Genomic DNA, 13,061 nt, shown 5'->3' with positions numbered 1-13,061 from the left:
ATATCAAGCACATGACAACCACCAAGTCTCTTATAAATGTGTTCTCTAACATGTATGAGCAGCCATCAGCTGCCAATAAGGTACACTTAATGAATAATTTATTTACCATGAACATGTCCACAATTTAAAGTTTTAGTAGACATCTAAATAATATCAACGAGTTGTTGGATCAACTCGCCTTAGTTGAAATCAAGTTTGATAGTAAGATTCGGGTCTTACTGATTCTTAGTTAGTTGCTTGAGAGCTGGAAAGGTATTGTTACTACGATCAGTAGTTCTGTAGGAAAATCAAAGCTGAATTTTGATGAAGTCATCAACATGATTTTGATGGAAGAGATGAGGATGTCAAACACTACTTCCACTACAAGTTCAGCATTGAATGTGGAAAGCCGAGGGAGAGATTCATGGAAAGGAAGCGGGCATGGGAGATCAAACAATCGCAGAAGATCTAGGTCTTGGTGATCCAAATCCAGAAATCCTAAAGGCTCCCATGGCACAAAGAACATTGAGTGTTGGAACTGTGAAAAGTTTGGTCATTTCAGAAATTAGTGTAAAGGTCTAAAAAAGGAATATGAGGCGAAGACAGAAGCAAATGTTGCTTTAGAAGAAGGTGATATGTTGGTATGCTCTTTAGAGAGCAAGAAGGAGTCTTGAGTCTTTGACTCTAGAACCTCATTTCATGTCACTTGCAGTAAAGATTGCCTAGAGGAGTATATACCAGGTGACTTCGGAAAAGTATACCTTGGCAATGATCAACCTTGCAACATAACTGGCAAAGGAATTGTGAAGATAAAGATGAACGGGTTAGTATGGAAACTGAAGGATGTCAGATATATTCCAGACCTGAGAACTAGCAGATGAGGGATACATCATAACATTCATTGGCGATGAATGGAAAATTTCAAAGGGTGCACTGTCAATTGCATGAGGTAAGAAAAGTGGAACACTTTATGTGACTTCTAATGCATGTATGTTTATTTCAGTTGCTACAGGAAATGTTGATAGCAAACATTTGGCATCAACGACTTGGTCACATCAGTAAGAATGGACTCAGGGTGATGCACTCAAAGGAAAGTTGAGTGATCTACTGTTAGTAGAGATTGATATGTGCGAGGATTGTATACTCGAGAAATAGAAGAGAGTCAGTTTCCAAACATACATCGATACCCCAAAGAAAGAGAGACTTGAACTAGACCACTCAGATGTATGGCGTAACGCCTCGAACCCGAAAACAAGGCCCAGTGCGTTATTTTGAATAAACATGCTCCGTGGCACCCCGAACCCGCGTTGTGGGACCCAGGTGCCACAACGTTAATTCATCTAAATCTGATACTCAATTCAATCACGTAGCGGAAAAACATAAATATAATCCTCTAACAATAAAATACCAGAGTTTCTAACTATAACATCCCAAATAATCCATCCATAACTCAGAAAACTTAAAACATAAAACATAAAAACTTAATACAACTAAAAAAAATCATTACTCTTATACCCTGTAGTGACCCGAAGAATAATAGCATTTTAATAATAAGATGGAGAGAAAATAGAACTAGAAACATAAGGAGGCCGTAGACTTCGTCGACGAACGCTCTGCGTTCGTCGATGACATTGCATTTTGGAGATAATATTAAATAATAATAATTTCAAGAAAATTGCTCAGCTTCGTCGACGAGCACAGGGTCTCGTCAATGAAGGTCTTCAGAATTTCATCGACGAACACAGGGCTTCGTCGACGAGAAAATACCGAGATGCGGTTTGGGCTGCTCTGAATTTCGTCGACGAACACAAAGCCTTTTCGATGAATTTTGTGAAGGGCTCGTCGACGAAGTGACATGGCTCGTCGACGAACCTAGCCCTATAAAAGGCGGGAAACCGAGATATTTTTCATTTTCTCTCACCGCTCTCTCTCTTCTACGACTCTCTCTCCCTTCTCTCTTCATTTTCGGCCCCACCAATCGCCAGATCGATGATCCGAAGCTACCATGACGCTCCTGGCGGAGTTCTCTACGCATCTACCGGAGCGAATCGTCAGGAAATCAGAGTTGGAAATCATCCCAAATTCAAGGTAAGGCCTTTTAGTCTTCTTTTGGCCTTGTGGTAGTTATAGGAAATGATACAGGTAGAAAAATACTGATGTTTAGTTCTGGCAAATATTGGTTTCAGGGTGTTTTGTAGGAGGCCTTGCGGGTATCGGGCTAGAGTACAGTAGGGGCTTTTCAAAGTTAAGGTAAGGGAAATATGCTATGTTAGGAAAATTCTAAATATTATGCAGTTTATTTATTTACAAAAATTATGTATTTTAGTATGGTGTGGCTTATGATTATGTATATGGTACGAGAATATGTTTATGAATTTAGTTTCATGATTTTACGAATTTCAGTATTATGATTATACGCATTTCAGTACCATGATTATATGAATTCCAATACCATGATTTTACGATATTTCAGTACCATGATCTTATGAATTTCAGTACCATGATAACACGAATTCCAGTATTATGAATATGCAGTTCCATGTTATGATTATTCAGATTTCAGTACGCTATGCAGTATCATGGTTATTTCAGTACTTCAGAATCATGGTAAATCAGATAGACGTATATAAAAATATATTATACGATATCAGACCCTGTTGGACTTGCAACTACAGAGCACGGTACCGTTGCTACAGATACTATGTTACTTTATGAGTGCAACCACATATTCAGATAATACGTGGTACGGTCAACCCCCTAGGCCCTTGAAGAGGTTAGGCTCCCCATCCAGATATGGGTTGAGGTGGGCAGGTCGACTGATGGTTCAGCGATTTATTCCTGGTTGGCCAGCCAGGGTAAATCCAGCCTATGGGCCGCACAACCTCGTCATGAGGAGCATGTCATGACACAGATAGTCACAGGGAACAGTTTCAGTTACTATTACTTACGTATTGATTTACAGAATCAGGGATCCTATTATATACACTAGTAATAACATATTTTCTCTTACTGAGCGTTGGCTCATCCCAGTGTTGATATATTTTTCAGGTGATCCAGGTAGGCGAGCAGATCAGGCTCGCAAATAGAAGGGCTCCAGTAGGCCCTAACAGAGAGTGAGTATCATTTTTGGGAATGATTTTGTGTAGCCCTAGCTAGTTGAGGGCATTTTTAGGGATACAATTATCTTTGTATATTTTGGAAACATTTCAGCACTCTGGTATTGGTTCTGGTATTGTATATAGTGGTTTATGGTTATGTTTGTATGATTCTGCTTCTCGCTGCTTAGGTTAACACGATGGTATCAGAGTATGTTAATTGCTATTATAAAAAAAATCAATTAATTAAGCAGGTCGTTACATACCCTTTCTTTCTAACTCAAAAATACTATAACAGCTCTCGAGCTCTCTAAGCTCGATCATATGGAGGTCCTAAAAAAATAAATTTGTATTCAGGTGAGACACATCTCAATAAGGAAAGAAACAATATATTAAATCAGTGTGTGACCAACATGAGATTTATAAACAACATATTATTTATCATTTGCAAATCATTAACATAATTTCTGAAATTATTTTCTTGAACCTAATCAAACACATGTAAGGTATTTTGCCCACGAGATTTCCTAAGGATTGGGGTGATTACCCATCTATACAAGTAGCACCCCTCTTCTCTGATACTTTAGGCAACCCAGAGGTCACAACTGAAGCATACCAGGACACTCACCTTACTCAGTAAGCCCTCAAGTGAAGAAAAAATCTCGTACTCACACAAACCATACAAAAGTTTACCAGCGAAAGCCCTCTGAGAATAGGGAAATCTACCTGCCCATATAAATAGTTTCCCTCTGTCCTAGTACATTATGCAACCTACTGCTACATTTGATATTTATCAGGGCACTTACCTTTCTTAGCAAACCCTTGGACGAAGAGTTTGTCCCGCCAAAACGTAACATGTTCTACAAGCATAAATGCTGATAATACCATAATACATTATTTTGTCTGTCATTTCTCTGTAATTCTCATTTGTTCATGTTCTCAGCTTTGTCATTTCGTAGCGTTTCACTTTACGTGGCTCTTTCCCATTTTACATTATTCACATTTCATATTTCATTTTTGTTTCACTCATTTCCACTTCATTTTCATCTTCATTTCATTTCATAACATACCCAGCATCTTTAAGCTATTTTTGTGTTAGTCCACATAGAAATGAGCTAGCATGCTACCTAATATCTTTCAGCTGTTTTTATGTTAGTTCACATAGAAATGTGTTAGCTTGCTACCCAACATCTTTTAGCTGTTTTTGTGTCCCAGCATCTTTCAGTAGTGGTTGTTTAGTCTCGACATCTTTTCAGCCATGGTTGTTTACTCTCGGCATCTTTTCAGCCGTGCTTGTTTAGTCTCGGCATCTTTTCAACCGTGCTTGTTTAATCTCAGCATCTTTTCAGTCGTGGTTGTTTCCATAGTTGCATTAATACTCACATACAGCATATTCCATATAACATTTCGTTTTAGTGCATTTCCTGCATAACATGCGTCTTATAGATATAGCATAGTCCCACACAAAGTTCTATTTTACTCATGCAACACTATTTAGCAGTAAAATTTATATATATATATATATATATATATATTCTGTAAAATAAGTCAACCTATATTTAACATTCAAATACTGAAAATATACATTTCTTATCTTACATAATTATTTTGTAAATATCTTTCACTTTCATCAGTTCATTTTCGCATAAACGTATCTAATAAATAGCCCTATGCTCAAAAAACATAATTTAAACGGTTGACATTTTAAACTCATACAAAAATGTATACTCATATATACATAACATATTTCATTTTCCATTTGATTCATAAAAATATGGTTTAATATATATTCCCCCTTACCTGGTTTCTTGAAGTACGCCAACAGGAACCCTGAAAAGATAAATGCGGCAATCACCCGAACTCTGAATCAAAAATCCTAGTTCCATTAAATCAACCCTAAATAAAATACTATTTTAACATTTTCCTAAGCTTATAAATTCTCAATAAATAACTAAACTCTTAAATATCACCAATTTACTTATTTTCCTAAATCACACTCTCCTTGTGGACTGGTGCCTAAGATACTCAAATTAAAAATTTACTTCAGCCAAAACGTCGACGATCGTGACTAGGACCCCCGTGGTGGTGCTTGATCGTCAATTTAATGATAGATTTAAGGAGAAATTAAGGAAATAGAGGGAATATACCTTTCCCCAAGAGTGGTGTCTACGTCGCTCCCACGACAAATCCGCTCTTGTAGAAATGTTGGTGGCAGAGTTAGGAATCCAGCGGTATCTTCGGTTTTCCGATCAATTGAATATTCGCCAAGAAATTGAGGAGAGAGAGAGAGAGAAGACAGAGAGAGAGAGAAGACAGAAGAGTGAGAGTGAGAGCAGAGATGTGAAAGAGAGATGGTGCAGGCTCTGGCTGAATCCAATTTCAATTTGGAATTGGATGTGAAGCTTCCTGAATAAGCTTTATTATATATATATATATATATATATATATATATATATATATAACCACCACTTTACCTAATTTAATTAAACTAATTTAATAATGTTTAATTAATTAATTGATTAATAATATTTTTTTTTTCCTAATTATTATTCATTATAATTTTTTGGGTCGTTACAGTCTCCCCTCATTTAAGAAATTTCGTCATCAAAATTTTTACTAACTAATCAATCATTTCCTTATTTCAGATATTCATTAACTTACTATATCCCAATATTTATATCAAAAGAATTATTACATTATCCACAATGAAATAAAATCATCATATAAACTTCTCAATAATCCATAACCAAATTAAATCATTGTTATCTTAATCATAAACTCATACCTGCGTCCTTGGCAATATTTGCCTTAGTCAGGATCAATGAGTACACTCATGTTGGTCCACTTCTACCCAGAGCTACTTGCTAGTTTCTCTCAATACCATTAGCTCTGAAATCAACTAACCAACCTCATACCACACATTTCCATATATTCAAATTTAAATATCAAACACCCAACTTAACCACAAACCATTAAATGCCAACATAAATCATAGCATCTGCGTCGACATATCATATCGTATAAATCACAGCATCTGCGCCGGTATATCATATCATATAAATCACAGCTTCTGCGCCGGCATAAAACATAACGTACTGAATCTTGATATTTCTGCACTGTTAACATATTATTTAAAAACTATAGTTCCTGTACCATTTTTATGGTTTTTCTAAAAACTACTATAGCGTGCTTATTATGGGAAATCATAACATTTCGATATAAATAATTTTCATAGAAAATCATACTCATGCCACACAAATGTGAATATTATTCTAAATATAAAATTTGAACTAAAACCATGTTTTCTGCTAAAATGTAGAAAATCCATTTCCCTGCTCAACGACAGTATTCCCAAACACTGTATTATATCATACGTAATTTCTAAAAATAAATGTTGTATAATAATATATAATTTCATGAAAATGTTGACTTAATTTATCTCCTTACCTGGCTTACTGAAAAGCCCACAAATGTAACCAAACTTACTCCTGTGGTGTTCCTAGCTCAACACCCTAAAATTCAAATTTTCCCCACAAAACTCCAGTATCATCTCACCTAATACATTTTCCTCGGTCCAGAAATAACAAATACCTTATAAAACTTAAAATAACCAACTTATCCAAATTTTGGAATGGTGCCCAAGTTGGCCTAACCAACAATCTACTCCGGCAGATTTGTAGAGAATCTTCTCAAGAGTAGCGTGGCGGCTTCCGATTGTCGAACCAGCGAAGAACGGAGCCGAAAATCTAGAGCGAAGGTAGAGGAGATGAAATTCTAGAGAGAAAGAAGAAGTTTTTGCATGCAGTCATCACTGGAAACTCGAGTTTTTCATATTTATAAAGTGCGGCCTCATCAACGAGACATGTCACCTCGTCGACGAGTCCAAGTGGGGAGTTCGTCGACGAACTCATAACCTTCCTTTCAAATAACTGAATTCTTAGAATAATTTCTATACTTACATTACCTAAATTATAAACTATTCATCATCTTACCTAGATTCTTGGGAACACCCACTAGGTTCCCTAACCTGCCTGCAGGAAAAGCCCCAAAATCCTGAATTCACAACACCCACATAAATCATCCCAAACACCAGTTTAACAACATCGACTACTAAATTTGGGTTCAGAAAAACCTACGAACCAAATAACCCTTAAATAATCTATTTACCCTGATTTTGGGATGATGCCCAAACTTTTCAAATTGAAATTCTGTTCTGACTAAGTTGCATAGAATCTCCCTAGGATCAACGTGGTAGCTTCTGATCGTTGAACCGAGGAGAAACGCGGTCAGATTTGTAGAGATAAGTCATAACAGTCGAAATTCTAGAGAGAGAAATAGTGAAATAAAGGTTTTCTCGCCAAAATCTAATTTTTCGTGTATTTATAAATGACTTGACACATGGCTTTGTCGACGAGACACGTGACTTCATCAACGAAGTGAAGAAAGGAGTTCGTCGACGAAGGTAAGGATTCCATTGACGAACCAATGGGTCCAAAACACCACCTCTTGGTATCTTCGTCGACGAACACTGAACTTCGTCCACGAATCCTTTAGGGAGTTCGTTGACAAAACCAGGGCATTCGTCGATGAACCCTGTTTTGCCCCTTTAAATTTCTCCTTCTTCTCTATTATTTAATTATTATAATTTCTAGGTCTTCATAGCATGTCTTATTGAGCTTAATGTGTACATCTCTACTTATATTTTCAGAAGCATGTTTTATGTCAAACTCGCAAATGGGCCCTAGGTGTGAATTTAGCAACCTAACATGTCTCTGTATCAATTAAAACATACATGATACTACACTGAATGAGAGTCCAACCCCGTGGGATACACGTAAACCCTATACACAATCATATACACATATATACATATCAAATACGCGGCGAAAATGTTCTTTCTAATACATACAACGTACCATACCAGAGTCTATACATGTCTAAAGTCTACGCTCCAAAATACAGTACATACCCCAGGTGTCTACAAAACCCAACAATGACAACCTAGTTACAAAAATCAAAACTTACTTAAGTATTATACGTAACTAATCGACACCCACGCTCTCGAACGTTAGGAAGCTAGTTTCAGCTACTTGAAGGACTAGAAAAACATTTTTATATTCAGGTGAGACACCTCTTAGTAAGGAAGAAAACATGTTATATTAGTGTGTGACATACAAGTGTTATTTCAACATAAAACATAACACGATAAAGTTTCAGTATTTTCACAATCCAATTCCACTACATACGATACCAAAAAAACAACCAGTGTCGTCACACTTAAGCACTCGATACCCTGCAATAACCAAAGCCTCACAGCGATATCATTGCTAGTACGTTGTCCACTCACACCCATTGGTGACCAGCTAGAACAAACAGGTGATATTTCACACCCTCGAATATAGAGCCGTACACTTTCGCCCATGGTATTTAGTCGAGACATGACGTTTGCCCACGATAATTAGCTGAGACGTGGCAAATTTCACAAAACCTAGAACAATTTTGGAACTCATGTTCCTATACCCATCAGCTTATGGTAATTAGCCGTCACAGCTGTTTCACAAAACCTGGAACATTTTACATATAGCAGTTCATTCCACACTTATTTGAGTATACAACAAATCATATCGTTTTCAATTCGAGAATACAATTTAATACAAATATAGATACGATCATCTCGTTACTACAGTTTTATACAACATACGGTTTTCCAATAGAAATAGAGATGATACCCGAACTCCCAATTTATCCCCAAAACAACTGTAACCTGAAAATCCCACATTTTCACCCGATAGATTTTCCCAAATAAGTAGCCAAAACATACGTACAATTGTAAACAACATGTTTACCGATTTTGATTTCAAAAATAATTGATATAAACAAAATCCCCTTACCTTCTCCCGAATACCAAAACACGAGCTCAACGACTCCAAAACAATGAACCGAGGCACCAAAACCTAAACAACAAAGAACAATACTTCCTTACAATACTATTCTTTACAAATCTACCGAAACGAAAACGAAATCGGACCCTTACCTCAATTTTGGGTCAAAACCCGAAAATCCTCGAAACGTAATTTTGATCTGCTATACTCAAAGAGATTCTCCTGATCCACGTAACAACGTTGGATCGTTGATTTCGACAACAGACGACCCGAAATCCTTGAGAGGGAGAGAGAGAGTATTCGAGTTCTAGAGAGAGAGAGGTTTTTGTTTCTTAACCATTAAGCAAAGCCAAGGATATTTATAAACAAGTTGACGCGGCCAGACTCGTTGACGAGATGTATAAGGGACTTCATCGACGCCAAGGTGGACTCGCCGACGAGCCTGAGATTTCAGAGTTTCCCAAAATTTCTTGGCATATCCTCGTTGACGAACCACTGATCCTTGTTGACGAGCTACACAAGGGACTTCGTTGACAAGAATAGGAGCCCCGTCAACGAGCCCTACTGATTTTTACCCTTTTTAATTTTCCTTTTCTTTTCTTATTTATTTAATACACTTGTCTCAGGTCGAGTTCTTACAACCTCCCCTCCTTACAAAAATTTCATCCTCGAAATTTGTAATCTCTCATTTATCAACTCAACTACATACCCAACGCATACTTGCCTCTAGAAAGAGCCTACGGCCACCCACATAGCAGCCTTGTCCAAAATACATGCATACCCTCACTTATGGCAAAGGATTACCATGGTTATATACATACCATCTCGAGAGCTTATAATATTACAAGACTCTCCTAGAGACTAACCACATAACGTTACTACAATAGCATAATATTACATACATACATACTTATACCGATCCTACTACCCCAAAACTACTACTTAGAACAACTATGGATATTTACAGCGTATTTACATCTCCAATTCCTAAGAAGCTTCCTCAACCACGTGATTCCGCCACAGTACCTTCACTAACGGTATCTCCTTGGTATGTAACTTCTGAACTTTACGGTCCAAAATCTGAACGGGTATCTCCTCATATGCCAAAGCATTCCCAATCTCTAAAGATTTGTAACTAATCACATGCGACAGATCCGGCACGTACCTCCTCAACATGGATACGTGGAACATGTCCTGGATTCTCGAGAGCGCTAGGGGTAGTGCAATCCTGTAGGCCACCGGACCCACTCGTTCCAGTACCTTAAATTGTCTGATATACCTAGGGCTTAACTTGCCCTTCTTCCTGAATCTTATCACCCCTTTCATCGGAGAAATTCTTAGAAACATCTTACCCCCAATCTCAAATATTAACTCACGGTGGCGAACATCCACGTAACTCTTCTACCAACTCTTCAATCTGAACTTCTCATAAGCCTGTTGTACGAGTTCAGGCCCCAATACCTGTCTTTCACCGACCTTATTACAATGCAAAGGAGACCGACACCTCCGACCATACAATGCCTCAAATGGTGCTATCCCAATATTAGCCTGGAAGTTGTTGTTATAGGCAAACTCCACCAATGGTAGAAACTGAATCCAACTACCATCGAAGTCTAATACACAAACTCATAACATATCCTCCAAGATCTGTATCGTCCTCTCTAACTATCCATCAGTCTGGGGATGGAACGTTGTACTGAAAGTAAGCTTCATCCCTAGTGCTTCCTATAAGCTCTTCCAGAATCGAGAAGTGAACCTCGGGTCTCGATCTGAAACAATGGACACCGGTACCCCGTGTATTCTGATTATCTCCTGCACGTATAAATTTGCTAGTCTACTCAAAGAGTAGCTAACCTTCATCTTTATAAAGTGAGCAGATTTAGTCAACCTATCCACGATTATCCATATGGCATTCTACCCGTGTAGTGCTGGTGGTAACCCGGTGACAAAGTCTATGGAGATGTGCTCCCATTTCAACTCCACAATACTCAATGGCTGCAACGGCCCTGCCGGCCTCTGATATTCAACCTTTACCTAAAGACACGTTAGGCATTGCTCAACAAATTGTGCAATTTCCCATTTCATGTCAATCCACCAGAAGGACTCGCGCAAATCCCGATACATCTTCGTACTACCCAGATGTACTGTATGCAAAGAACGATGCACTTCTTCCAGAATCGTCCTCCTTATCCCCTCGTCATTCGGAACACACAGTCTGGTCCCAAACCTTAGCACACCTCCCTCGTAGATGTTAAAATCTGCAGCCAACCCTTGCTGCACTTTTTCCATGGTCTCAACTAACTCCACATCATTAGCCTGCATGGCTTTAATCCTCTTAAATAATGTCTACTGGATCACCAAACTAGCAATGAAAGCCTAATGATTACCATCCACCAACTCCACGCCAAGAATTTTTAGATCCCGTTTGATATGGTGCTAACCTACTACTGCAAATACTGTCGTGTGCTCTGACTTCCGACTCAATGCATCAGCTACCACATTAGCTTTCCCCAGATGATAGTTAATGGTGCAATCGTAGTCCTTGATCGATTCCAGCCACCTCCTCTGCCTCATGTTCAACTCCTTCTATGTGAAAACGTATCTGAGGCTTTTGTGTTTCGTGAAGATCTCACACTATTCGCCGTACAAATAGTGTTCCCAGATCTTCAACGCATATACTACTGCTACCAACTCCAGATTGTGCGTGGGGTAATTCTTCTCATACTCCTTGAGTTGTTGAGAAGCATAAGCAATTACCTTCCCCTGTTGCATCAACACACATCCCAACCCCTTCAGCGATGCATCGCTATAAATCACAAAACCACCTTCACCAGATGGGATGGTTAAAATCGGAGCAATGACCAGCCGATATTTCAACTCCTGGAAAATCTACTCGCACTCGTCATTCCAATCAAATCTCACACCCTTCCTCATCAACCGTGTTAGAAGGCCTGATAACTTAGAGAATCCTTCCACTAATCACCGGTAATACCCATCCAGTCCTAGGAAACTCCGAACATCCCGCACACTCTTCGGTTTCACCCAGTCAACCACTACTTCTATCTTACTAGGATCAACTGAGATACCACCCTTCGACATGACATGGTCTAGAAATGCGACCTGATTCAGCCAGAACTCGCATTTCTTCAGCTTAACATACAACTTCTTTTCCTGTAGAACCTGAAGTACCAACCTCATATGGTTTCCGTGTTCTTCTGAACTCTTAGAATATACCAGAATATCGTCGATTAACAGCACTACAAACTGATCTAGGTATTCATGGAAAACCCTGTTAACTAGGTACATAAATACTGTCAGGGCATTAGTCAACCCAAAAGGCATGACAAAAAACTCATAATGACCGTATCTAGTTCGGAAAGCAGTCTTCACAACATCCTCAGTCCTAACTTTCACCTGATGATACCCTGACTGTAGATTGATCTTCGAAAAGACATGCGTTCCCTGCAGCTGGTCAAACAGATCATCTATACGAGGCAACGGGTATCGGTTCTTCACTATTACCTTGTTGATCTCGCGGTAATCAATGCACATTCGCATCGACTCGTCATTCTTCCTCACAAACAATACTGGAACTCCCTAGGGCGAAACACTAGGTCTGATAAAGCCCTTATCCAATATTTCCTACAACTGCTCCTTCAACTCTCTAAGTTCAGTTGGAGTCATTTGATATGGAGCTTTAGGAATCGGTGCCTTGCCTGGCAGCAGATCAATAGCGAACTCCACCTCACGATCAGGAGGTAAACCGCATTAGTCTTTCGGGAATACATCTAGAAATTCGTTAACCACTCAGATATCTTCAAGTTTCAAATCATCCCGTGGTGGTTCCTTCACGCAAGCTAGGTACCCCTGACAACCATCCAAAAGTAACTTTTTTGCCTGTATAGTTGATAGAATCTATGGCATCGAAAGCACACACGATCCCACGAACTCATACTCCTGCTCCCCAGGAGGTCTAAACACTACTACCTTCCCACGATAATTAATCACTGCATAACTAGAGACTAGCCAATCCATCCCCAGTATGATATCAAATCCGCACATGTCGTACACTACTAGGTTCCCCAATAGTAGCTTTCCCTGAATA

This window comes from Malania oleifera, chromosome 12, assembly GCF_029873635.1.
Source record: "Malania oleifera isolate guangnan ecotype guangnan chromosome 12, ASM2987363v1, whole genome shotgun sequence".
NCBI lineage: Eukaryota > Viridiplantae > Streptophyta > Magnoliopsida > Santalales > Ximeniaceae > Malania > Malania oleifera.
The sequence above is the reverse complement of the archived record's forward strand: the minus strand, read 5'-3'. Positions refer to the sequence as shown.